Source organism: Gastrolobium bilobum, unplaced genomic scaffold, assembly GCF_033153095.1.
Source record: "Gastrolobium bilobum isolate Gb01-03AN ecotype WA unplaced genomic scaffold, APGP_CSIRO_Gbil_v1 utg387701, whole genome shotgun sequence".
NCBI classification, from domain to species: domain Eukaryota; kingdom Viridiplantae; phylum Streptophyta; class Magnoliopsida; order Fabales; family Fabaceae; genus Gastrolobium; species Gastrolobium bilobum.
Genome location: NW_026898425.1, coordinates 1 through 27,155, shown reverse-complemented (window position 1 = coordinate 27,155; position 27,155 = coordinate 1). Strand labels below are relative to the sequence as shown.

Below are 27,155 nucleotides of genomic sequence, written 5' to 3'. Positions count from 1 at the left end.
GGCAAGAGACTCTGAATCTCTTCTTCAGAAAAACCCAGAAGTTCAGGAATTCTACCATGGGGTAACGACTCTACCCCAGGAACTAAAGAACGATAAGAGGGAAAGCTGCTGCTTCCCCCTTGCTTAGCATGATACTCCTGCATAGCGGGCCCCATCGTACAGCCTTCGAGTGAGTCGAAGGCTTCATCAGACTCTTCCTCTTTAACCTCAACTTCCAACCCCGGTAAACCCAACCCAGGAACGTCCATGATTGCACTACGCACAGGAAAAGAAGAGGAGAAAGTGTACAGAAAGAAACACAAAGGAGAAAAAGAGTTAGACACTGTACCTGAGGTAAATGCAGACACTGAAGAAAAAAGGACCGGCTCGGACGTTATGGCAAGAAGATAAGAGCACAATGTGCTTGTGGAAAATAAACCCCCGTCTTCTTAAAGAGAAAGCAAACACTCAGCCCTTTGATATTCCAACCGTTGGATGTCATAACCGTCAGTTAAGGGACAGTCAAGATGAGGGGCCTAAGGGTAACTTCAAGGAGATAAGACACCCCTCATGTCCCATTAATGCGACGTGCCTAATTACAGCATAGATACGTGCAATGATCAACAATTCATCATTATAACTCCTCGAAATTCGAAAAGACACCTCCCGTGTCAGGAAGGTGAAATACCCTAAGTATCCCTGGAAGAGCAAAGGCAAAATGGTTGATTTTCCCCACTAGACAAAGACGCCCAAGATCCATCGAATGGACGACACAACTTGAAGACGCCCAATAATTGTGACTCAATTCCAATACAAGTCTACCCATACTATTTTCAAAGAGACGCCGAGACGGTGCGAATGGACGTCGCCAACATGAACGCCTAACAGTCGCGACTTGGCGACCACACAAGTCTACAATTCTTAGGCAACGATCAATCGTTGTGATCACTAGAAAGGTAGCGCCCAAAGACTACAACTTGGCACCAAACTACGCTTGCTACCAAGCTGGGGGGCTCCTGTTCCGGATGGCCCAAGTACTAAAGTGGCCCAACTATCCAGGCCCAATACCGGGCGTGACCCCGCGTTAGCCCTAAGGGCTGACATGGACCTTCTCAACCCCCAATGTAGCAGCAGGTCCAAGGCATACACCAAAATGCCCCACCTTGGAACGCTAACCATCGAAGGCGACTACGACAGACACCGCAAAGGGAAACTCCCCCTTTGCCCGGTGCTGACATCGCCAGAATACAGAGGGCGCAGCACTGCCACAATGACAGCGCCAGCACGCCTAACACTGCATCAGGGGAGTAAATCCCAATGAGAGTTGACCTCCCACTCACCAACCCACACCGTTTCCCCTATAAATAGCCCCCATGGGCACACCTTACAGGTATCTTATGTATTGTTATATTGCCCATTTACTTGAGTCATATCATCCTTTTGCTTATTATCTATCCACTGCTTACACTTGGCTTTATACTTCTTAGCTTGGTCTATATCAGTGCTAAAGGTATTATCGATACATTGACTCATCCCCATCGGAAACATAGTGAGCTTATAGATCTCATCGGTACATATACCATACCTTAAAGTCGCACCTGCTTCTCTTGCAGATTTCCTAAAGAAAGATTCAAAATTAGTTCTATAAAATACATTCCCGTATACCCAGTTACGGACTTGTCAATCAAACAAATAATAATAATATCTTACATGAGCCCATCGCCGACTTGACTCCGGTCATTTTCCGAAAATACTTTGAAATTCCTACCACCCACTGTTGCATATATATTATAAAACTTCAAATTCACAAGAGCAAAAATTTAAAAACATAAAAAGAAAACTAAAACGAATATATAAATATAAAATATACCACTTGGACGAGATTGGCCACCTATAGAGGCTCGAGTTGAACCCACTCTAGATTTTCCCTGAAACACGCAAGAACCAAACAAGAACGTCACCAAAAAAAAAAAAAAAAAGGCATGTACAGAAACAAATATGAAAAGTAGCAGCTACCATTGCTATGCCAAAACAAACTTATTCCCTTGTGTTTCGTTGAATGAAGGAAAATCTACGGAAATAGAACGTGTGTATGTAAAAGTTACCAATTGCACCAAAATAAGCATTTTTTGATGTAGGGTTACGGAAAATTCAAAGGTTCAAACCTCGTCAAGAGTCATAGGATTATGCGAAATTTAAATGCTAAACGAGGCTAGGGTTTTTGTTCGATAATTGAAAAGTAAAATTTTAGAATAATAAAAATTGGAGTTCAAACCTTACCGTGAGAGAAACCATTTGAGGTTTTGGTTTCGATTTGGTTTGAGCGTCGCAGAGAACGATGCAGAAAAGAAAAGAAAAGAGAGAATACCGTTGCAATGGTGAAAATTGAATGCCAAGGCGCAGCCTTTAGATTTTTGAATTGATGTGTTTTTACATTAATACCCTCCTTCTTTCCCATAGAAAAAATATAAAAACAATAAAAAAAAACCGTATCATTTTGTTACGAAACATTTCTTATTTATTTTTTTTATTTTTTTGAATAAAGTCCATTGTGGGTTCCTAACAAAAAATATGATCATCACTTTCATTCCTTACAAAAAACATTAACTTTTGGTCCGTCTATAATTCCAATTCTTTGAAAATATAATCCCTCAAAAATTCACTAAAGACTCAATTTAGTTCCTGAAAAATAACTTATATAGGTATTTTTTTGTAAGGAACGAAAGTGGGTACTCAAAAGAAATTTTACAGTTGTTTTTTTTATCCGCGTTCATGGTTAATACTGTTAAAACCTTAAAGAACAAAAAAAAAGACAAATACATTACAAACTTACAACATTTATGTAAAAGACTAAATGTTAAAAAAAAATAGAAGAAAAAAATCAAATATGTCTAAATTAAAGAAAAAGAAAATAAACTAAGGATAAAAAAATAAAATAAGAAATAAAATAAAAAATATATTTAAGATTAAATATATTGAAAACTTACAATAGTAACAGAAAAGATTAAGTGTAAAAAAATATAAAATAGGTTAAATAAAAAAATAGATTGAAAAAAAAAAAAAAAGACCAAACATGTCTAAATCCAAAAGTGGAAAATAAAATGAGAACAAAAAAAAAATTAGATCAAATATGTTGTAAATTGTACCACTAATTTCTTTTCTGTCTTCCTTTTTCTATTATCTTTTCTTCTATTTCTTTTAATAGTAATAGAAAAGACTAAAAGAGAATAAAATTACAATAGAAGAAGAAAAAGGCAAACATGTATAAATCAAAAGGAAAAAAATTTAAGAAAAATTCGAATAAATATGTTGAAAACTTAGAATGTTGATTTCTTTTTCCTCTATTTCTTTTATGTCTTATTTTTCCTTTTATTTCTTTTTTGTCTTTAGTCTACTATCTTCTTTTTTATTTAGACTATTTTTTTTATTTTTAGTCTTTTCTATCACTATTGTAACTTTTCTTTTTTTAAATAGAAAGGAAATAATACAAAGAACTAAACAGGATTACAAAATCTTGGGCAAGTGACGCCCTGCATGTCTCTATTTAAGGAGAGAATTTATCGTGGTCCGGACCACCATTTTTTAGGTGGTTCCTTAGTGTAAATGGAAGGGTAAAATTGGAAAAGAAGAAAAATAGCAGGGGTAAAAAGGGAAAAGAAATTAGTATTGTAAGAGAGAGCACCAAATCATTGGATGGTCCTAAAGCATATTAAATATTTTCCTATTTAAGAGTCTTTTCTGTCACTATTGTAACTTTTCAATATATTTTGTTTTATTATTTTTTTGTCCTATCTATTTTCTACTTTTTTATTTATACTATTTTTATTTATTTTTTAATTTTTAGTCTTTTCTGTCACTTTTGTAACTTTTAACGTATCTAATCTAATATATCCTAAAGGAAAATCGTTTGTTGGAAACTTTGATGGCATGTCACACTCTCCTTCAATCTTGGGTTTGTATTCACACCTAAACCAATTTGAAATGTTTTATGTTTTAGTAACTTTTGAAATTTTGAAATTCAAAATTTAAACTTCATGGTGCGGAAATAGTTTAGTGGCAAACAACTAAATTAAAATCCCACTAACTTCTTTCTTCGGTAATTGTCATTTAATTAGTATTATTAGACCCTCTTGGAAGCTTAAAAGAATATTGGAAGCTTTATTGAATATTTAATTTTTTAAATACGCAAAAAAATGACTTTTAAGAAACAAAATTATTTTGCATGTTAATAGCGTAAGTGTAAATGGGTAATGTTCTTTGGTAACCAGTTCATGTTCACGTATTTGACTCCTTCTCTGTATGTTTTCCTTCTTCATCTTCTGAAGCTATTCTTCTTTTATTCTTCTTAATCATTAGTTATGTATTCCAAATATGATTTTATAAAGGATCTTAATCCGTCTAAGGAGGAGTGGAGGATTAAGGTTAGGATGGTTAAGACTTAGAAGGTTCTTAGCATAAAGGTTTTGACGACAATGTCGAGATGATTCTTTTGGATGAACATGTAATAGTTTTTTATCTTACCATTTGCAATTCTGTTGTGATATTTATTTATTTTTTTTAATATTGTATGTATCTGTTTTGTAAGGTGAAAGAATCCAGGCTAATGTCAAAGGTTCTTTACAAGTCTAGAAAAAAATTAGTAAAAGAGATGTTTATTTCATTTAAAAAATTGGAATTGGATTAAATAACGATAATTTCAGGCCAACTGAACTAGGCATGATTATCGTCTGTTTTTCAACTTGAGGACAAATGTTAAAACATTTGTTGATGCTACTATTCCTGTCAATGGTTTCAATTTTGTTGTGTTCGACGTTATTTTGAACGAAGCACTTGACTCTCCTTATTTAGTAGGTAATATTTATTTTTTGTTACTATTAATCATATCTTTATTGTGTTGGTAGTATTATCATAAATCCATCTTCATTTTCTGTAGATGTCATCGGTTTACTGTCCGAAATTGGGGAAATTCGTGAGCATGTTGTGTCCGGTAGGAAAACAAAAAAGTTGTGTTAGAACTTGACAACCTCAAGTATTTATGTTATATCAATATGTAATGCATAATGCTTATTTATTTAAATGTCATTTTAATACCTAAAATTATTTCTTACAACTATTGCGAGAATAGGAGTCACAAACTTGAGTGCACTCTATCGGACCAGTATGTGGATGAAGTGCAAACTTTTTTGGCAAACAATTAGTCTCCCCAGAACGTCATAATAGTCCAGCTTGCAAAGTTAAAGGGTTTCAGGGGTATTTTTTTATTGTATATCTTTGGTTCTCATTTTATGCTTCTGTTTGGTTATGTTTCGTTTCTTAATTTCGTTATTCTCTGCTTTTTTAATGTATCTTCCCTCTCTTTTGTTTTCTTAATTATATAGGTAAAAATGGGTATAATGAATGCAAAATATACGACAAGGATTATTTTGGATTCCAACATACCTGAAATTATAGACTTCAAAAAAAGGTGTGGTATATATTTTTAAACTCATGAAGCACCGATTTTAGGATGTGTTCTAATTATATGTTGTATCTTTTCGTTTTAGGCTTTTGTCTGATCCAGTAGAAAGTAGTCTGAGGTTGACTTAGTTGTCCAGGCAGTTCTCATATTCTTTTGAAAATGATTTTCTGAAACAGATCGAAAGGAAGAGTATAAGTGATATTAAGAATTGCAGCGAGGTATTTTCAAAGGAGTTTAATACTTTCCCAGATTTATATTGGTTACTATTTTTTTTGTTCTTATATTTTTATTGTTTATACGCCAGGTTACTACATGCATTACTTATAGAACCATAAAAGTGATTGAAAGCAAATACAACTGAGGGTACAAGTTCTGTAAGAAATGTCTGTATTCCATTTGTGCAGATTTTGAAAAATTGTATTGTAAGAACTTCCAGAAACATTGGGGTGATTATTATCCAAAGTAATATATTTTCTCTCTAATATTATTTTGTTCTTCTGTGGTGTGTAACTAAGACAAATAATGCTAATGTGTCGTAGATTTAGTGTTCAAGTCAGAGTTGTCGGTAACACAGATTCTGCGTCTTTCATTATATTCGATAGAGACTGTGTTGCTTTGTTAGGAATGAGTGTTACTGCTTTACGCAAGCAGTATTTCAAGATGGTTGGTATTCAAATTCTTCCACAATGTGTTGATAAACTGAGGTGCCGTTATCTAATTCAATTTTTGATATTATCTTTGTTTTTCATTTTTTTTAGGGTGCTGATTTGGAGCATTATCCGGAAGAACTTAACGATCTTAATGACAAATCCCTGTTATTTAAAATTAATGTAAAATAAAAATTTAGACTCATATAATGAGCCAAAATATCAAGTTTCTAAAGTTTGTAGCAACGAAGCTATTATCACATCAAGTCTGGGGTGGACCCAAAATAATATTGGAAAAAAATAACAAGATGAAGCAATATTTGATAATGCTTGCGACAATCATATTGATTCAGCAGAACTGGGAAGAGTTGTGATAATATTAAAATGAATATTGGATTTGTAAAAATAAATATTCATGCATTATTTGTATAACGTAATTTAATTATGCAAAATTAATTTATTACCAGGATGTTGAGAGTCAAACTTGTGGGAATGGAGATGATGCTGATGTTTCTCTGTCTTTGTTGACACCTTTTGTGAATTCTAACGAGTTTGTTGATAACACGATTAATTGTTCATCTGTCTGTCCGATTAAAAGAATTGAACTGGAGAAAGAGTTGAGTAATTACCCATTAATTGTTTATTTGTTATGTACTTTATTTGGGTGAATTTTTTGAACATATTTGGTAAAGCAATATGAATAATATGTAATATATTATACTCGCACATTTTTTTTTTTTTAAATAGTTTTGATGCTAAATTCGAACACACCTTGCCGGAGAAATGATATATGTAGCTGGTGAAGATATTTTTGCAGTGGACTTCAACTATGTTTTGCACGAATTATGTGTATTCGTCTGTTACGTTTGCCAATGTTTTTGGCGTATTAAAAATTGCAGCGTTTAAGTTTGATAACGTCTTCGTATTTCTTTTTGGAACCTTTTGAATAATGTTAATGCCAGCATTTTGGTATGGAATACTTGAATGGTGTCGGATAATTCGCTCTTCATATGATTAATTTCTATAAAACCAAATGTTTGTGCCATATTTGTGCTATTGAAAAATTCTTAAAAGAACGTATGTGCAGTGCTGCTCAATGATTTCAAGAATAATAATTTATTGATTTCAATTGCATGAATTATATTGAATGAGCCTGATGTCTTTTGGTATTCCGAAAACCATTATATATTGTACCGCACACCTTTATTAATCTGTTCATTCTTCACCAAAATATTTTTTGGTCAAAATGAAGTATTAAAATAATAAATACGAAAAATAATTATTCTTATCTATATCATATTTTTTATATAATAAATTATACTTTTTCAATTAGGATAACTAATGCTCTTCGTATTCCACATTTTATTATAGCTGAGAAAGGTTCTAACTGCCATTTCCCCCTTTTTTGTGTAATTGTTTTTGAGTGTCAATCAATTTAACTCTGTTTGCACCCTTACCAATTGAAGCATCACATTTCTTTGTGGTGGACTTTTGCGCACCATCATGAGAAAACATCCATCAAAACCAGAAATATCTTCGAGAAAGATAAGAAACACAGGTCGTTTTGATACATCATGTAATTCTTGTTGGGCAAGTGGCCTCAAACTCAAGGAGGGAGGTGAATTGAGTTTTAAAAATATTTTCGCAAAATGTCTCACTTTCTTTCTTGAAAACGAAATTCTTGAGTTTATATGATTTGACACAAGTACAATCTAATGAATAGAAATTAACACAAGCAAATAATGTACAAAATATGAATTTAAATATGCTTAAGTATTCTAACAATGCTTATGTAAAGAGATAAGGAGTTAGAGAGATTGCAAACAAGATATATCCTGATTTTGTCACCACCATCGTGACCTACCTCAATCAACTTTCCACTATTGGTCAAGCTTCAAGTGTGCTTGACAAACCACTACAACCTTGAAGAATTTTGATTCTTGAAACCTTTACACTTCCACTTGAAAAGAAAAGATGGCTGAACAATCACACAAGAAGGGGGTTAATTGTGTGTTACTTGAAATTCAAAATATAATTTAAAAATCAAATTTTTGACAAGTATATCAACCAAAATCAATTTAAACAGAATGTAATCTTATTTCTCAATACAAAACAGAATTAAAACAATTCTTATAACATCAATTCAGAGAGAATATGCAATGGATCAAATTTGAAGAGAAAAATAAGAGAATTTCAATGTTTATGCCCACCCTTTTCAAGAATTCATGCAAGAACGAATTAAAACATATAAGTAATGATTATAATCCTTAAAACAGATTCAATATGACATATATCAAGAATCAAAACGAAATTCAATCGATAGAAATCAAAAGAGATAGGATAAGGAAGAATTACACTGAGGTTTATCCTGGTTCACTCTCTAAACCACTTGAGAGCTACGTCCAGATTGAGGTTGATCATTTTCACTATCATCACGCTTCCAACAAGTGTTTGAAGAAACCTTTTTACAACTAGAAATTTACAAGTCTATGATCACACCTTGTCACACTTAACCTAAGCTTTTAGGGTGACTCTAATTGTCTTTCCAACAATTACAACAATTCACTCTTGCTAAACAGATGTAGAGTTACCTCTCTACTTTTAAAAAAAAAGAACTGAAAAACATTCAGAGATGAGAGTAATTGAGAATTTTCTCAAGGATGTGCAAAAGCAAGCCAATATGGGTTCAATTCTGAGATTTCTTGATTCTAAGTGTTTCAATGTTAATTCTTGTGTTCAGAACTTTAAAGATATGTATTTATAGGTGCTCAATGAGTTATTAGTTCGGATCACACACCACGACCCTGGGTCAACTGGAACTCTCTCTCGAAGACCTATCCAGTGGAAGTCTGAACTGCCCGAAGGCTACACTGTCTACTGGCCAGAGACTCGGTACATAAGTACCCTCATGAGTACTACATGCATGCTCATGTTATTCTACACTACTCATATACATTTCCTACCATCACCCTCAACGGGTATGGTGGAACACACAAGGGGAACAAGCCCCAGTACCAAGAGGTTACCTCAATACGTTCCTCCACTTAGCTCCACAGCAGCTTATTTTCCAAACTTGTTATTCAACAGAATGCCTACACAGAGGACATTCCCAATTACTCAAAACTCATACGAATACATGCAATTTAAAACTATACAAGCATGATTCAACCACTTACCTCAATCCCACTTGGTCCAGGACCAAGGGCAATCCATCGACTCACGGTTCGGGGTTCAAATCGACGTACGATAACCTACAATAACCATGTATGATTTGTCAGTACACGACAATTCTATCAAAACGCGAAAAACGTCAAAATTCACCCCTACACCTTGTAGGTTCGGCCAAACAAGGCTTATTTCAAAATTTATTTTTCTAAATTTTCTTTCTCATTTTATTACACATCCTTAGGTTGCCCAGAGGCTATACCAAGTGTCGTTTTTCACTTTATAGCTAATACACATTATTCTAAGACATTATCATCTAATACACATTTTCCATTTGAGCTCTCTAACTTCACACATCAACAACTCAAGGTCTAGGGTTCATAAATGTGATCTACAAATAAACCATGGAAATGATGTGGAAACATACTCACAATCAAGGCTTGATACTCCTCCAAGACTTATCCAAGCAATGGAAGGCCAAATGACTCCATGAACACCAATTTTTCTCCAAAATTCGAAACTGAGTTTGGCCAATATCTTCTCGAAGAGACGATTTCAAGGCTCGGGAGTACTACCAATGGCTTTAGAAGATGATTTCCATCAAGTTTCAAGCCAAAGATCACTTGATTTGGTGGAAAAATGACCAAGTTACAAGAAATGAGATTTTTTCCCAAGCTTTGGCTATGGAGGGGGATGTCACGCGGGAGAGAAGAGAGGGAAGAGAGAGAAAATGACATACAATTGTGACTTTTGAGTCACTTAAACTATAGAAGGGTTCCACATGCGATTTAACTTTAATCAATCACCTAATTTAAACCACAATTTCATAACCTACGTATTTTTCTTGTTCATGTCATATTTTTGTTTCCTATAAATACTGATAAAAATTTCACGCTTATCTGTACAATTATACCACAATATTTTTACACCTGTAAAATCACTATTCATCAATTTTTCCCAAATTTGCCTATCCACTCGATTTTTCGTCCTGAGTCCGTTTCCGACATTATTTTTGTTATTTGAGACCTTCTACTCAATTTTTCATGCCTAGGGTTATGTGCATGGCTAATTTACCGTTTTGCCCTTTGTTTGTATTTTGACCTAATTTTCCGGATTTTCACTAATCCTTCACTTAATTACTCATTTAATATTTTAATACTTAATTTAGAATTGCGAGGTGTTATATTCACCCCACCTTTTAGAATTTTGTCCGCAAAATTAACATCCTAACAATCCCGTAACGCGAGGTGTAATCGAAGAATCTCTTCTTTCCACTCTCTATTAGCCTCCTTAGGTGTGCATCTTTAAAATTTTACCTTTGTCACAGGCATAACCTCGTTTTTGTGGTATCCATCGTTACCCAATCCTTCACAAACTTGATAATTTCGGGGATCTGGCCTCTTAATTCATTATATTTTCACTGTTTCCATAAACCACTGTTGCATTTTCGTTAATTCTATTTCATAATATACTCATCTTACAAACTTGTCACTTATGGTGCCACGACCTTTAATTCACAATACTTCAAGCTTTTCATGGTTTACGGTTGCACTTTCACTAATTTATAGGTAGTATATAACCACATTACAATTTGTCTGTCTCACTTCATCTCATTCTCATCTTTATCTATCTTTCTGACCCAATGTCATTCTCAAAAGCCTCTAATCGTTTCTATAATAGCTCTAACCATTCTCATGCATACTTACTGATTATTCCTGGAATCTTTCCAACTCACACTTTCTTTAATAATTAACTCTTTTCGCTGTCCTTAGTGTTTCAACAATACCCTAACATCTCCATTATCCCAGTCTTTTTCATTGATGTTACTAATCTTACCATTTCGTTGCTTCCTTGGCTTTCACACAAGCTCATACCTCTTGGTTTCAGTTGCATGCTATAACACCCAAATAATCTCAATTCACATTACATTCCATTTTTTACATACTTTACTTTACTTTGTCCCGTGTCTCCATATCTTATTAGATAATCACCACTATGTCTTTCTCTTTGGGACTCGAAGCTAACCCTCCTCACAACAGCTCATACTCCCTGTTAATCTATTTATCACTTAACCATTTAAACCCTATCAATTTGGCCCTCTCAGAGCCTAAACTCAGCATCCATCAATGCCTTTCGTATCAAAGGTCTCACGCCTAAGGTTTTCACCAAGTAACCATTTTTACTCATCATCCTGTAACAATATTATAGATTCAACATAATTTTTCATTCATTTATACCACCATTTCCTCATTATCGACATTCTTATCATGGATGTCCAACTTTAAAATGCTATCACCATTTCCTCACAGCTTCACTAACTTCTACCACATGGAACTACTTTCATTCTTAACAATTTTCAAAATTTTATAAATAATTTGTATCTCAAGGGACCTATCTCTCACACTTAGCATGTATCACTACCGTACTTCAAAGCACTCCATCGAGTTATCAACCTTTCTTTAATCACCACAATTTAAGTTACTGATCCTTATTAGACATCTCCACTTAATTCTTCACAACTAACCTCTTACGAAAGGCCATCAGGCCACCATCTTAACTGCATGTTTTCTCATCATTAGTCCTCCTAGCAAAACATTTACTCAATTATCCGTATTAACAATGTGTCATCCTTTCTCATAGGGTACAGACCCCTCAATCACTTCACAATTTCTGTGAAATCCAATATCCTTATCATCACACTTGGTACACACATATACAGACCCCCTAATGCTCAGAACCATACCTCAAATACCTTCTCATGACGCCTCACATATTATATCCCATCTGGTATATTTTTGTCCACTTAGACTTATCTGATATCATATCTTGCGTTCTTCACACGACACAATCCTCCTAATACAGTGGGTAAAATATCCCCAGGTCAAACCCCTCGAGCTCTTGATGTCCTAAGGGCCCCAGATGTAAATGACCCACCGATCAGAGAATCTGCCCTTATGATTCACGCAGTAATAGGTAATCTACCACCAGCTGCCCCTGTGCTAGAAGCATCCCCAAATGTTTCTTCTTTGTGCATTCACATCAACACCTCAACTATACTAGCAGTCCCATCAATGCGGGATACTTCCTTGTCTCACATTACTCATATAAAATAATAGTAGTCTCCGGGAATATCATCCGCACGGAGATAGCTATACACTCCGGGCATATAGACCACACAGAGATATCCACACTATCAAATCGTATAACATGCACCCAGTGCACAAAGAATTTATATGTCTATAACTTATCTGTATATAACAGCAAACGTGTATCCAGTACACTCCAGATCACACATGGACCTAGTCCATTTGGTGTCCGTATCACGTCCGTATATAACGGCAAAACATCTTTGGTATATTCACATGGGGCTACCCCAATAATAATAGTAGTAGTGGTATAATATATACATATTACATATAAGTAAATTCATTATACTTCCTCGTTTGATTCTCCCCACCGATAGTTTACTTTCCTCTTGGTTAACCCTCAGACCTGGTTTATAACAGAGTCAGCATTATAATAGTTCATATTCGATTCACAATCTCATACACATTCCCTAACTCTTAATAGTTTCTTTTGTCATGTTACCGTTCAAATCATATAGAACTAAGTGCATCATTAACACAATTTATAATTTTATTGTACATCAGTCCTTGCACTGATGATACAATTCACAATTTTCTGTATATCAGTCCTTGCACTGATCATACAATACACAATTTATTGTACATCAGTCCTTGCACTGATGATACAATTCACAATTTTCTGTATATCAGTCCTTGCACTGATCATACAATACACAATTTATTGTACATCAGTCCTTGCACTGATAATACAATACACAACTTTATTGTACATCAGTCCTTGCACTGATAATACAATACACAACTTTCTGTATATCAGTCCTTGCACTGATAATGCAACACACAACTTTATTGTACATCAGTCCTTGCACTGATAATACAATACACAACTTTATTGTACATCAGTCCTTGCACTGATAATACAATACACAACTTTATTGTACATCAGTCCTTGCACTGATAATACAATTTCATCATTCAATGGTACCCCAGTCTTTTCACTAGTCATATCATTTTCACACTCAATTTCATTTTACTCTTATGCATGTATCTACACTTAATGTAATTACCTATCAATTTTCATCACACTAGATGAGTATTCTTTAGAAAACATTTCTAAAATTTCATACCTTTAGCTATCCTAAGGTTTTCCTCCCCAGTAAGTGGTTCATATATATAAGTCTGACCTCCTGCTTGAGTCCTATCAATTTTCCTGCTCACTTCCACCCTTGGTGGTTGCAGAATATTCATTACATTGAAAATACCTCCACTCCGTCCATCAACCCATATCAAATACCAAATGATTTCCCAAGCATACTACTATTAGTGGTACATATATATAGATCACTAGATCATAATTCCTTTACAATTCTCATTACTGTCTTACACATGACTATACATTTCAACCATCTTATTCATTTATCACTGACACGTCTCCCAATTTGAATCGACATCCATTAACTACAATAGTGCCTTCATCGTACATTTATCTTATGTCATCCATGGCGATTTTCTCAATTTCATCCTTCTACACATACTACGTAACTACTTCATCTCACCTATGTTTACTCAACACTAACTCCTTATTTCAATCCCATATTTCAATGTCTCTCAAATTAACAATTCACTAGCACAATAATTTCAAGTGGTCAAATCCCTTAGGAATAGACATCAAATATTCCATTTGTTTCTCTATATTAACCACCCCAATTTATTCAAATGTACACCATCTATCAGGGACTTATAACTTCTAATCAAACATAAAATATTCAAACTCATACTAAGCATACCTGTGCACATTTTTCAATAATCCATCAGGTTCTAAGTCACTCACCTTTATGAAGTCCATTCACCAAGTCCACCTGTACATAATTGCTTTGCTATACTACACATATACCTGGAAATTTCCCCAATACCATCTCCATATTATATAAACTCATCTCAATTATATGTTTATTATTCACAGTACTACAAAGTTCGCCTATGCTAATACCGTACATATCATAAATTTGTTTACCACTTTTACTTATAATACAATTTTATAAATTTCATCAAAAGTCAGACAAAATACTTAAGTCTGTTTTCCTTAAGTCCTCTAATCTTCACATTTTACTCACTGCCATCTCTTGTCCATGAAGCAGTCAACACTGCAGCCACAACATCAGGCTAAGGACTTACACTCGGTGCTCCAGGGTTGCCACGCAGGCTTCTTGTGATGACCACACATGTAACACAAAGGAATGGGCTGATCAGACCCATACTAAGGAATAACATGCAGGAATCGAAAAGAATCTACATACAACTATGCAGGACATAACACATCTATACTTTATCAGAGTTCCCTAACAAAACTGCTCTGATACCATAAAATGTAGCAGCCCATTGTACACCGGTATTGTTAACATTAATTATGATATTAAGCGCAGTTACAATCACATCAATTCATTTATAAAAATGCGGGTAAATTTTTTCCGTTATTACGCGAGCATTTAAAACAATAAAAAGCGTAATAATTAAAAGTTGTGACCGTAACTGTAAAATCTTTGCGGAATACTTAATTAAACTACTTTTGTAACTTATTTTACTTATTACAAGTCATTAAGGGGTTCCCATAAATTCACTTAGCATAATTCTCACTTTTACGTTTTCTACCCTCCCGAACATGGTTCGGTTATTATTTTTCTGCGGACACACCGCACAAAACCAGACCTTAATCTTTAGCTATCTTTATTTTTACTTAATTACCTTTCTAATGAACCACACGAGTCATTTCGATCTCGTTTGCTCCGGATATCGCCGTTTGAAGTTGGACAAGCAAAATTGCCATCCAACCCCAAAACAGCTCTAAACATCCTTCACTCCACGAATTATTTCAGAAAAAACACTCACTAAAAATGCTCTCAAATTTTTATGCCGTAAACTAGACACCTCAATCTTCAATTTGACATATCATACACTTAATTTGGCCAAGAAACAAAGCGGAAATAAAATTCCCAAAAACTGTCAGAAACAGCCCCTGCACAAGTGCGTTCTGGACAACCTGTTTCCATAGGCTTCTACAGGGTTGCGTGTAACCCATAATTTCCTCATATTTTAACACAATGTAGGGGACATCTCAAAATTTAAAATGGCGTATGGAACGTCCCTATCGGAAATCTGTGGAGGGAGATATGCTCTCCCGAAGTTCACCTAAATTCTGCCAATTCTACATAAAATTCGCCAGAGTTTCCTTTGTTTTTCCTAAAATCCCCAAATTTGCAAATGCTTCTAACACCTCAAATGTACCTAATAACTAATGGGTGGCACACATAAGGACCAACAACGCCTTGGGACACTTACAACCCAACTCAGTTTATAGTTATTACATAATACATATTATATGGCTCACTTTATAATTCCTTAACTTATTATGTCAATCACCAAAGTCCATTTACATGCAATTTCTCAACATAAGCATATAATCATAATCCTAAAATAGGCCTAAAGCCCTTCCATCATATTACATCAATATCCATGTATACTTACAACATCTCATACAAATATTACAACTTACAAATATTACAACTTTAACTTACAAATTGAAACATAAGCTTAAATGACATAAACTACTAGACTTAGGCAAAACGACATGAACAAACATGACTATGAAACTCATCTACATACATATGAGATGTTCATGCCCTAAGTCTAGCCTAGGCCAAGTGGCCATCAAAATGCAAAAAGGTGCTAATCCTCCAATGACTCAACCTATAGGCTTCTTGCCCGCCGCTCCGGTACCTTTGCTACCTCTTGAAATAAAGCCCCCAAGACGGGGTGAGATATACGAATATATCCCAGTAACCCAGAGGTTCTGGAGAAAACTCCGCCCAATGGCTCACTTCAATGCATATAAATAATATAAAATAACCACTTTTCAAAACGGGATAAAGCAAGGGATTTAGAGAAACTGGGGAATATAGGAATACAAAATACGATGAAGCGGGAATGGTAGCTACCAATACCACGCAACGTCCTCGGCATATAAGCCTATGGGTCTCATCCAAGGCGTGTTCCTAGAACATCAACCAAGGTACCCCTCCCATCCGCATACACCCGAGACTTCCTAGTGTGCTCCTATCCGGATCACACACCACGACCCTGGGTCAACTGGAACTCCCTCTCGGAGACCTATCCAGTGGAAGTCCGAACTGCCCGAAGGCTACACTGTCTACTGGCCAGAGACTCGGTACATAAGTACCCTCATGAATACTACATGCATGCTCATGTTATTCTACACTACTCATATATATTTCCTACCATCACCATCAACGGGTATGGTGGAACACACAAGTGGAACAAGCCCTAGTACCAAGAGGTTACCTCAATACGTTCCTCCACTTAGCTCCACAATAGCTTATTTTTCAAACTTATTACTCAACAGAATGCCTACACAGAGGACATTCCCAATTACTCAAAACTCATACGAATACATGCAATTTACAACTATACAAGCATGATTCAACCACTTACCTCAATCCCACTTGGTCCAGGACCAAGGGCAATCCACCGACTCACGATTCGGGGTTCAAATCGACGTACAGAAACCTACAATAACCATGTATGAATCGTCAATACACGGCAATTCTATCAAAACACGAAAAACGTCAAAATTCACCCCTACACCTTGTAGGTTCGGCCAAACAAGGCTTATTTCAAAATTTATTTTTCTAAATTTTCTTTCTCATTTTATTACACATCCTTAGGTTGCCATGAGGCTATACCAAGTGCCGTTTTTCACTTTACGTCTTTTAAACATCGTTTTGACTAATATTTCGCTCTAGGTTCCTTTTAACCATTTAACACCATCAACATTTTTCCTTTGGTTTTTCAACCATCCAAACACCACACAACCCATCTAACTACCATTTAATTACACAACACCTCATCCAATTAATTTTTCCAACTCAACTCCTCACTTTTTCCTAATATGGCCGAATTGCACATATGCCCTTCCAAAGGATTTTTATTCAATTTTTAACCACTCCACACCTCATACAATTTCATTATATCAACATAAAACCACCATACAACAACTCACCAATCCAACTTTAACACATTTCCAAAATCCAAAGTCATGACAACCTAAAATTTCTCTAAGTTAAAAATCCATATTTTTCCTCAATAAATTTTATTGCATTTATAGCTAATACACATTATTCTAAGACATTATCATCTAATACACATTTTCCATTTGAGCTCTTTAACTTCACACATCAACAACTCAAGGTCTAGGGTTCATAAATGTGATCTACAAATAAACCATGGAAATGATCTGGAAACATACTCACAATCAAGGCTTGATACTCCTGCAAGACTTATCCAAGCAATGGAAGGCCAAATGACTCCATGAACACCAATTTTTCTCCAAAATTCAAAACTGAGTTTGGCCAATATCTTCTCGAAGAGACGATTTCAAGGCTTGGGAGTACTACCAATGGCTTTAGAAGATGATTTCCATCAAGTTTCAAGCCAAAGATCACTTGATTTGGTGGAGAAATGACCAAGTTACAAGAAATGGGATTTTTTCCAAGCTTTGGCTATGGAGGGGGCTGTCACGCGGGAGAGAAGAGAGGGAAGAGAGAGAAAATGACATACAATTGTGACTTTTGAGTCACTTAAACCATAGGTGGGTTCCACATGTGATTTAACTTTAATCAATCACCTAATTTAAACCACAATTTCATAACCTACGTATTTTTCTTGTTCATGTCATATTTTTGTTTCCTATAAATATTGATAAAAGTTTCACGCTTATCGGTACAATTATACTGCAGTATTTTTACACCGGTAAAATCACTATTCATCAATTTTTCCCAAATATCCTTATCCACTCGATTTTTCGTCCTGAGTCTGTTTTTCGCATTATTTTTGTCATTTGAGACCTTCTACTCAATTTTTCATGCCTAGGGTTGTGTGAATGGCTAATTTACCGTTTTGCCCTTTGTTTGTATTTTGGCCTAATTTTCTGGATTTTCACTAATCCTTCACTTAATTACTCATTTAATATTTTAATACTTAATTTAGAATTACGAGGTGTTATATTGAGTTGTAATCGAATGAGGTTGTGGATTTGAAATGGTGTTGTCATGGGCTTAGGAAGCCATAGGAACATTGAATTAAAATTAACAACATGATTTGGCATTTTAGGCCTTAATGCCCGAAATGAGGTATTGTGTGTGGGAGTTCATTGTGTTGAATTTCAATTTGATGCTCAATTGAATTGATGATCCTATGCGTGATCGTTGTAGGTTGCCTTCCACGGACGTGATCTTTGAGGATTGAGCTTGGTGGATTTCCTTTGGTCCTTGACCAAAAAGATTTGGGTAAGTATTTATGTCACAATTGCATGAATGCTTGATTGACCAAGTGAGTTGTCTTTATGTGATGCTAATAAATATGAGATAAAACCGTAAAAAGCGTAATAAATAAAAGCTGTGACCATAACTGTAAAATCTTGTGGAATACTTGTTTAAACTATTTTTATATCTTATTTTACTTAATACAAGTCACTAAGGGGTCCCCATAAATCCACTTAGCCGATCTCTCAATTTTACGATTTCTACCTATCCGAACATGGTTTGGTATATTTATTTATATTCTCTCAACTTTCTTCGTTTTTATCTCATCTTTTAGTATCTTTTATGGTACTTAATAAAATTTCTAATGAGCCATCACACGAGTTATTTCGATCTCGTTTTCTCTGGATATCGCTGTTTGAAGTTGGACAAGCAAAGCTGCCAGCCAACCCCAAAACAGCTCCAAACATCCCTCACTCCACGAATTACTGCAGAAAATCCACTCAACCAATTGCTCTTAAATTTTTATACCACAAACTAGACACCTCAATATTCAATTTGATATATCATACACTTAATTTAACTAAGAAAATAAGCGGGAATAAATTTCCCAAAACTGATCCCGAACTGCCACAAGTGCAGTGAGCAAATGGGCAGTCTGCACTCTTTGCCTTCTCCCGGCCGAAGTTCAATCCAGAATTCTATCAAAAAATTCACAAGTTAGAGGAAATCTCAAGCTTTAAAATGGCGTATGGAACGTCCCTATCGGACCTCTGTGGAGGGAGATATGCTCTCCCGAAGTTTGCTTAAATTCTGCCAATTCTACAGAAAATTCGCCTGAGTTTCCTTTGATTTTCCAAAATCCCCAAATTGCAAATGTGTTATTAGACCTCTAATGTACCTGATAATCAATGGGTGGCACACACAAGGACCAACAATGCCTTGGGGCACTTACAACCCAACTCAGTTTATAGTTATTACACAATTCATATCATACTACTCACTTGATTAATACTTAATACGCAAATCATCAAAGTCCATTTACATGCATTTTCTAAGCATTCACATAATCATAATCCTAAAATAGGCCTAAATCCCTTCCATCATATTACATCAAGTATCCATGTACAATTACAACATATTACAACTTACTATTTCATAACTTTAAATTACAACTTGAAACATGAACTTTAAATGACATATACAACAAGACTTAGGCAAAATGACATGAACAAATATGACTATGAATCTCCTCCTACATACATATGGAATGTTCATGCCCTAAGTCTAGCAGCATAGGAGGCCCAATGGCCATCAAAATGAAAAATATAAAAATGTCCTCCAACACTCATCCTATGGGCTTCTTGCCCGCCGCTCCTGTGCCACTGCTACCTCCTGAAATAAAGCCCCCAAGACGGGGTGAGATATACGAATATATCTCAGTAACCTAGAGGTTCTGGAGAAAACTCCGCCCAATGGCTCACTTCGATGCATATAAATAATATACAATAATATCTTTAAAACGGGATATAGCAAGGGATTTAGAGAAACTGGGGGATATAGGAATACAAAATACGACGAAGCTGGAATGGTAGCTACCAATACCACGTAACGTCCTGCCTAATGGCTCGGCATATAAGCCTACGAGTTTCATCCAAGGCATGTTCCAAGAACATCCAACCAAGGTACCCCTCCCATCCACATACACCCGAGACTTCCTAGTGTGCTCCTATCCGGATCACACACCACGACCTTAGGTCAACTGGAACTCCCTCTCGGAGACCTCCTATCCAGTGGAAATCCAAAACGCCCGAAGGCAAAACTGTCTACTAGCCAGAGACTCGGTACATTCTATGTACCCACATACATACTAAATGCATGATCATGTTATTCTACATTACTTACATACATTTCCTACCATCACCCTCAACGGGCATAGTGGAACACACAAGGGGATCAAGCCCCAGTACCAAGAGGTTACCTTTATAAGTTCCTCCACTTAGCTCCACAGCCGTATACTCTCCGAGCTTGTTACTCAACAGAATACCTACACAGAGGACATTCACAATTACTCAAAACTCATACGAACACATGCCAGTTAACAATTATACAAGCATGATCCAATCACTTACCTCAATCCCACTTGGTCCAGGACCAAGGGAAATCCACCGACTCACGGTTCGGGGTTCAAATTGACTTACGGCAACCTACAACAACCATGTACGACTCGTCAGTACACGGCAATTTCATCAGAATACGAAAAATGTCAAAACCTCCCCTACACCCTTGTAGGTTCGGCCATACAAGTGCAAATTTGCATTTTATTTTTCTAAATTTTCTTTCTCATTTTATTAGGCATCCTAAGGTTGCCGAAAGGCCATATTAAGTGCCGTTTTTCGTTTTACGTCTTTTAAACGTCGTTTTCTTAATATCTCACTCTAGGATCCTTTATGACTCTCAACACCATCAATTATTTTTCATTGATTCTCTAACCTTCCAACCACCACAAAACCCATCTAAATACCATTTAACACATGATACATCGTCCATGCAATACCAACAACATCAAATCCCTAAAATTCCCTAAATGGCCGAATTGTCACCTATGCAATTCCAAAGGATTTTAATTCAATTTTTAACCACTCCACACCTCATATAATCCCATTATCTCAACATACAATCATACAACAACTCACCAATCCCATCCTAACACATTTTCAAAACTCAAAGTCATGACAATCTAAAATTTTTCTAAGTTAAAAATCCATATTTTTCACCAATAATTTTTATTGCATTTATGGATAATACACATCATTCTAAGACATATTCATGTACAAACATTTTCCAATTTGAGCTTTCAAAACACATCAATCACAAAATCCTCCTTTAGGGTTCATGGAATCAATCACAAGATTAAACCGTTAGAATGCAAGGAAACTCACCCCAAAGCTAGGCACAAGGCTTCTCCTAAACATACTCCACGATTTGATGAGGACATAGGAGGTGGCATGACCAAGACAACAAACTTGGAGGACATACAAGGTCGTGGAGGTCCAATGACAAGAGCAAAAGCTAAAAAGGCTAAAGAGGCTCTAAATCTCTTGGTGACCACTTTACTTGAGACAAGCCCAAGTCTAAAGGAAGAAGAGCCCAAAATGATACACTTAATTCAAATTGAAGACTTTGAAGAATAAGCCTCAATGGATATGCATAAAGGCTTTATTTTTACTTGGCCCAAATTCTGCACTTAATTTTATTTTTCTTATATTCAGTTAAACTTTTGTAATAAGGCTTATTGGGCTGGATTATTGGGCTGTCTATTTTCTTTTATGTGTAAGCACTTTTAGGTTAAACTCAATATGGATGTTGCCCACTATATAAGGGAACACCATAGCTTTTGAAGGGGAATTCAGAATAAAAAGATAACCTTTTTTTTCGTGAGAGACTAGCTTCTCTAGGGTTCTTTTGAGAATCTCAGAACTTATCAAGGGTGCTAATCCTTGTGGCGTTCATAGGCTTATCAATCTTTGGATTGTGGCGCCTTCCAGTTATCGTTTCTTGATTGTGTTCACAAATTCTTGTATCAAACCCTATCACCCAAACCTTCAATTTTCGTCCAAAATAGTCTCGGTTCATATCTCCTGATATACGCATCGGTTTTCGGTGATTCTTGAGTGAAAGTCGCGATTCAGAAAGAGATCTTTCACGTCGATTTGGAAACGTCCGATTCCGAAGTTTGTAGCGTGAGATACGCTCTATTCTTAACAGGTCATGTTGGTGGATGAATTGGGGTTAGAATTTCCATTCCTAGTAGATCCATTCCTTCATTTCTATTGGGGATCATATCATGTGGTAATCAGAGCTCAGTTCTAGGATTGGAATTGAGTTTGATTTTCTCCATTGTTTCCATCAATTCTGATCACACATTTGGTAACCCTAATCCCTAGTATTTGTGTTTTCAATCAAATTCAGTTTAGCATTACTGCAATCTGAATTTTTCATTCCAAAATTACAAATTCCATTTTATTGAAGCATCAGGTTTTATTAAAAAATTTAATATATATATATATATATATATATATATATATATATATATATATATATATATATATATATATATACAGCTACTTGTTATTTAAGCGTAGTTACACACTACTACTCTCAAATCAGGTCCAAAGTGTCTTCCTTGAATAATTTCTTCAATTTGGTTTGCTTTTTCTTTGACATATTTCCAATTTGTATTGTGTCATTACGAATTCTTGAGTTTGGGATTGTACTCTTGAGTGTTCTTGGAGATTTTGTTAAGAACTTAAAGAGAGCTATTGAGAGGAAAAAGGCAAGAGAGCACACTACACAAAAGCCTAATAGAGAGCAACTAACACGAGTGATACATTTTAAGAGTGTAAACACGTGAGCGAGTGGTGAGGTCCAATTTCTTTTATTCTTGTTCTTTTCCTTGAATATGGCAGGTGCAGGTGGTGAAGGTAGCCCTCCTCGTGAGAGAGAAAACAGGTTGCTAATCGATGCCATTATGGATCGAATGCAAACGATGATGAGGGAGCAAACAGAGCACTTATATGAGAGAATTGAACACTTAGAAAATCAAGGGAATCATGATGATAATGGACATAGAGGGAGGGATGAAAGAAGGAGAAGAAGAGATAATGAGAATGTTGCTAGAGAGGACATAATTGAAGGGGTGAAGCTTAATATACCATCTTTTAAAGGAAAAAGTGATCCGGAGGCCTATTTGGAGTGGGAAATGAAGATTGAGCATTTATTTTCATGTCACAACTATACTGAAGAAAAGAAAATGAAGGTGGCAGCCATGGAGTTTAGTGATTATGCTCTCATTTGGTGGGACCAATTGCAAAAGGAGAGGGTAAGATATGAAGAACCATTGGTGGATAGTTGGGTGGAGATGAAAAGGCTAATGAGAAGAAGATTTGTTCCTTCCCATTATCATAGAGACCTTCACAATAAACTTCAACGGCTTTCACAAGGTAACAAGAGTGTAGATGAGTATTATAAAGAGATGGAGGTTTCCTTGATTAGAGCAAATGTTAGTGAAGAACGGGAGGCTACTATGGCACGTTTCTTGCATGGACTGAATAGTGACATAAGGGATGCTGTGGAGTAGCAAAATTATGTGGAGTTGGAGGATTTAGTGCATCAAGCTAGTAAGGTAGAACAACAACTCAAGAGAAAGGGTGTCATGAGGAAAAACTCTTCTAATTTTAATTCTTCAAGTTGGAAGGACATAAATAAGAAGGAGGGAGGTACTTCCTTCATCAAGCAACCCCACTGCTGCACCTCAAAGGACTCAAATTAAGTCCAATGAGGTCCCTAAGAAGACAAGGAATAGTGAAATAAAATGTTTCAAGTGTTTGGGAAGAGGTCACATAGCTTCAGAATGTCCAACTAAGAAGACTATGTTACTTAAAGAGGATGGAGAGATTACTAGTGAGTCTTCTTCAGATTCTGCCTCACATGATGAAGAAGATGAGTATATTGGAGAAATAATACCGGAAGGAGATTTTTTATGGTAAGAAGGATGTTGGGTAGCCAAGCAAAAGACCTGGATGATAGTCAAAGGGAGAATATTTTTCATACTAGATGCCTTATCCAAGGAAAGGTATGCTCTTTAATTATTGATGGAGGGAGTTGTACCAATGTTGCAAGTGCTAGAATGGTGTCCAAATTGGGTTTGGAAACCAAACCTAACCCGTTGCCATACAAGCTTCAATGGCTTAGTCAGGATGGTGAAGTGACTGTAAGCAAACAAGTTGATGTGAACTTCTCCATAGGAAAGTATGAGGATACAGTTTTATGTGACGTGGTACCAATGGAGGCTTGTCATTTGCTTCTAGGGAGACCTTGGCAATATGATAAGAAAGTTATTCATGATGGTTACACCAACAAATTCTCTTTTGTGCATAAAGAACGCAAGACTATTCTTGCACCTTTGACTCCAATAGAAGTTAGTGAGGATCATTTGAAAATGAGAGATAAAAGAAAGCAAGAGAGAAAAGAAAGTGGAGAGAAAAAGGGGAAAGAGAGTGGAAGAGAGCAAGAAAAAAAGAGAAAAAAAGAGAGACAAACACAAAATTTGTTTATAAAAAAAAGAGGTGAAAAAGGCTATGCAATTGAAAAAGCCAATGCTCTTACTTTTGAGTAAAGAAAGTAATAATATCAAAGATGCAAGTCCTACTAACTCTCTTCCAAATGAGGTTTCTTCTATGTTGCAGGAATTTAAAGATGTTTTTCCTAAAGAGGTTCCTCATGGGTTACCACCTCCAAGAGGTATAGAACATCAAATTGATCTCATTCCAGGGGCTTCATTGCCTAACAGACCATCCTATAGGAGTAACCCACAAGAGACTAAAGAGATTCAAAGACAAGTTGAAGACTTGATGCAAAAAGGATGGGTGCAAGAAAGCCTAAGTCCATGTGCAGTTCCAGTCATTCTAGTACCTAAGAAAGATGGAACTTGGAGGATGTGCACTGATTGTAGAGCCATAATAACATCACGGTAAAGTATAGGCACCTCATTCCTAGATTGGATGATTTATTGGATGAATTGCATGGTGCTTGTGTCTTTTCTAAAATTGATTTGAAAAGTGGATACCATCAAATTAAGATTAGAGAAGGGGATGAATGGAAAACAGCTTTTAAAACTAAATATGGGCTGTATGAATGGTTGGTTATGCCCTTTGGTTTAACTAATGCACCTAGTACCTTCATGAGATTAATGAATCATGTGTTAAGGGAATTTTTAGGGAAATTTTAGGGAAGTTTGTTGTAGTGTATTTTGATGATATTCTGATTTATAGCAAATCCTATGATGATCATCTTGTACATTTGAGAAATTGTATGCTAATATGGAGAAATGTGTGTTTTGTATAGACCATGTTGTTTTTCTTGGTTTTGTTGTTAGCTCACAAGGAGTGAAAGTTGATCAAGAGAAGGTGAAATCTATTCAAGAGTGCCCAACTCCTAAGAATGTAAGTGAGGTGAGAAGCTTTCATGGCTTAGCTAGTTTCTATAGGAGATTTGTTAAAGATTTCAGTACCATAGCTGCACCCTTGAATGAAGTGATTAAAAGGCATGTTGGTTTTAAATGGGTGAAAAAGAAGAGAAAGCCTTTGCTGCCCTCAAAGATAAATTAACTCATGCACCTATTCTTGTATTGCCTAATTTTTCTAAATCTTTTGAGATTGAATGTGATGCATCTAATGTGGGGGGATAGGGGCTGTTTTGATGCAAGAAGGGCATCCCATTGCCTATTTTAGTGAAAAACTGAATGGGGCTGCTCTTAATTATTCCACATATGATAAGGAATTGTATGCATTGGTAAGGTCTTTGCAAACATGGTAACAGTATCTCTTGCCCAAAGATTTTGTCATCAACAGTGACCATGAGTCCTTAAAATACTTAAAAGGACAAGGCAAGCTTAACAAAAGGCATGCCAAATGGGTAGAGTTCTTGGAGCAGTTTCCCTATGTGATCAAGCACAAGAAAGGTAAGTCTAATGTAGTTGCAGATGCACTTTAAAGAAGGTATGCTTTGTTCTCTACTCTTGAAACTAAGTTCATTGGTTTTGATCATATTAAGGCATTGTATGAGCATGATCTAGACTTTGCACAAATCTATGAAACTTGTGTGAATGCTGCTCAAAATGGATTCTTTAGGCATAATGATTACTTGTTTAAAGAAAAGAGATTGTGTGTTCCTAAAGGTTCCATTAGGGAATTACTTGTGAAAGAGGCACATGCGGGGGGATGAATGGGACATTTTGGAATCCAAAAGACTCTAGACATGCTGCATGAACTTTTTATTGGCCACACATGAAGCGTGATGTACATAAATTATGTGAAAGATGCATTGTGTGTAAGCAGTCTAAGTCTAAATTATTGCCTCATGGGTTGTATATTCCTTTACCTATTCCAGATTGCCCTTGGATTGATATTTCTATGGATTTTGTGTTAGGACTACCTCAGTCTAAAAATGGTAAAGATTCTATTTTTGTTGTGGTGGACAGGTTTTCTAAGATGGCACATTTTATTCCGTGCAAAAAAGTTGATGATGCAATCCATATTGCTGATTTGTTCTTCAAGGAAGTGGTAAGACTCCATGGACTTCCAAGAAGCATTGTCTCTGATCGTGATACTAAATTCTTAAGCCATTTTTGGAGGACATTATGGAGTAAGTTGGGGACTAAACTTCTCTTTACTACTACTTGTCATCCACAAACTGATGGCCAAACTGAGGTAGTGAATAGAACTCTTTCTTCTCTTTTGAGGGATGTAATTAAAAAGAACATGAAGTCATGGGTACAATGTTTGCCCCACGTTGAGTTTGCATATAACCGAGCAGTTCATAGTGCTACTCATTTTTCTCCTTTTGAAATTGTTTATGGCTTTAACCCTCTCACTCCTCTTGATTTGCTACCTTTGCCAACAACTCTATTTTTCAGCATAAAGATGGT

The 27,155-nt window shown here is 35.7% G+C and overlaps 1 pseudogene; it reads left to right on the top strand.

Annotated features, from left to right (window-relative positions):
* Positions 1 to 337: 337 nt before the first annotated feature.
* On the top strand, positions 338 to 27,142 carry LOC133316161 (uncharacterized; annotated as a pseudogene).
* The last annotated feature ends 13 nt before the right edge of the window (positions 27,143 to 27,155 follow it).